This window comes from Amblyomma americanum, chromosome 1 (genome assembly GCF_052857255.1).
Source record: "Amblyomma americanum isolate KBUSLIRL-KWMA chromosome 1, ASM5285725v1, whole genome shotgun sequence".
Taxonomy (NCBI): Eukaryota; Metazoa; Arthropoda; class Arachnida; order Ixodida; family Ixodidae; genus Amblyomma; species Amblyomma americanum.
In genome coordinates this window covers 161,099,584-161,101,864 of record NC_135497.1, presented here as the reverse complement: position 1 = coordinate 161,101,864, position 2,281 = coordinate 161,099,584, and the positions used below count along the sequence as shown (strand labels likewise).

The 2,281-nt window shown below is 49.6% G+C and overlaps 3 non-coding genes across 3 annotated transcripts; all 3 read right to left on the bottom strand.

Moving 5' to 3' along the window:
• Positions 1 to 1,180: 1,180 nt before the first annotated feature.
• TRNAQ-UUG (transfer RNA glutamine (anticodon UUG)) lies at positions 1,181 to 1,252 on the bottom strand. The gene has a single exon. It is a non-coding gene; the product is annotated as a tRNA-Gln (tRNA).
• Positions 1,253 to 1,532: 280 nt separating this feature from the next.
• Positions 1,533 to 1,604, bottom strand: TRNAQ-UUG (transfer RNA glutamine (anticodon UUG)). The gene has a single exon. It is a non-coding gene; the product is annotated as a tRNA-Gln (tRNA).
• Positions 1,605 to 1,647: 43 nt separating this feature from the next.
• Positions 1,648 to 1,719, bottom strand: TRNAQ-UUG (transfer RNA glutamine (anticodon UUG)). The gene has a single exon. It is a non-coding gene; the product is annotated as a tRNA-Gln (tRNA).
• Positions 1,720 to 2,281: the final 562 nt, after the last annotated feature.

Below are 2,281 nucleotides of genomic sequence, written 5' to 3'. Positions count from 1 at the left end.
ACATCGAAAATTTGCGGAGCGCACATAGGATGCGTCCACTCTCCTCGACGCCGGCGTCCGAGTCCCCTGAAAGAAGAAAGGATAATAGGTTCGGTACTGGAGGGCTCCTGAATAATTTCCACCACCTGGGGATCTTTAACGTGCACTGACATCGCACAGCAAACGGGCGCCTTAGCGTTTTTCCTCCATAAAAACGCAGCCGCCGCGGTCGGGTTCGAACCCGGGAGCTCCGAATCAGTAGTCGAGCGCCCTAACCACTGAGCCACCGCGGGGGATAACCGCGGCGGCTGAAAATTGGTTTTTGGGGGAAGGAAATTAGCACTATAGCTGTTCCACATATCGGCTGACACCTGAACCGCGCCGTAAGGGAAAGGATAAAAAGGGAGTGAAAGGAGTAAGGAAGAAAAAGGTGCCGTAGTGGAGGACTCCGGAATAATTTCGACCACCTGGGGATCTTTATCGTGCACTGACATCGAACAGCACACGGGCGTCTTAGCGTTTCGCCTCCATCGAAACACAGCTGCCGCGGTCCTGTTTGGGCACAGTAGGCACTGCAACAGGTCATCTGTGGACGCTGCGTTTCTACCGGGTTTCTTGCGTGTCATATGCGATTAGTTATAGCTTTGTATGCAAAAGACGCCGCATCTCATCCCGCTGCAGGCCTTCAAAGTATTTATTCTTTGATTCAAAAGCAGACGTGTCGTGGTCTTGTCTGCCGCTTCAAACTCAATTTGGCGCTAGCCACCAGACCGTTATAGTTACATGTTAATTAGTTTGGTGAATACATTACCTAATTATGATGATTTACATAGTAACGGCCTTCCACCTCGGCTTACAGTTTGGCTGTGAAAATATTTTTCTTGTTTCGAACAATAATTATAGTTATTTTGGAAAGCATTCGCTCAAACAACCTAAATGTGGCAAAAAAGAGAACGAAGAAAAAAACGCTGGTTCCACCGAGATTCGAACTCGGATTGCTGGATTCAAAGTCCAGTGTGCTAACCATTACACCTTAAGACCAAACTCCGTCGCCGGGGTTCGAACCCGGGAACGAAAAAAAAACGCTGGTCCCACCGAGATTCGAACTCGGATTGCTGGATTCAAAGTCCAGTGCTAACCATTACACCATGAGGCCAAACTCCGACGCCGGGGTTCGAAACCGGGAACGAAAAAAAAACGCTGGTCCTACCGAGATTCGAACTCAGATTGCTGGATTCAAAGTCCAGAGTGCTAACCATTACACCATGAGACCAAACTCCGACGCCGGGGTTCGAACCCCTTAACGAAAAAAAACTCTGGTCCCACCGAGATTCGAACTCAGATTGCTGGATTCAATGTCGAGAGTGCTAACCATTACACCATGAGACCAAACTCCGACGCCGGGGTTCGAACCTGCGAACGAAAAAAAAAACGCTGGTCCCACCTAGATTCGAACTCAGATTGCTGGATTCTAAGTCCAGAGTGCTAACCATTACACCATAAGACCAAACTCGGACGCCGGGGTTCGAACCCGGGAACGAAAAAAAAAACGCTGGTCCCACCGAGATTCGAACTCGGATTGCTGGATTCAAAGTCCAGAGTGCTAACCATTACACCATGAGACTAAACACCGACGCAAGGGTTCGAACCCGGGAACGAAAAAAACGCTGGTCCCACCGAGATTCGAACTCAGATTGCTGGATTCAAAGTCCAGAGTGCTAACCATCACACCATGAGACCAAACCCCGACGCCGGGGTTCGAACCCGGGAACGAAAAAAAACTCTGGTCCAGAGTGCTAACCATTACACCAAAAGACCAAACTCCGGCGCCGGGGCTCGAACCCGGGTCTCCTGGCTGAAAGCCAGGTATGCTAGCCACTAGACCACGCCGGCACACAGGAAATTTGTGCTTTCGAGAGCTTAATGAGCGGTCAAAACATATCCAAAAAAAACCTAAAAATAAACGCACATCTACGCTGGACAAAGCAGGATTTCTGAATTCTGAGTCCACGGTCCGTATTCCGAGTTTGTGTCATAATAAAAAGCGTGAGAATCTGCCGCAGCGAACACAGCTGGTATTTCGATACACCGGAAGCGGATGTCGGTTCGGCTGTGACTGTGAGCGGTGGCAGATGTCACTGCGTTGCGGTCGCGGTAGCGAAATGTCCACCGGCGCCACAGAGCGGCGCTTTTAATCTCTGACGAAAAATGGAACACGGCCAACGCGAGAAAATAAATTTCCAGCCACGAGTTTAGTTGCGCATCGAATTTCACTGTAAAAGGGTAATTAAAAGCTGTCTCG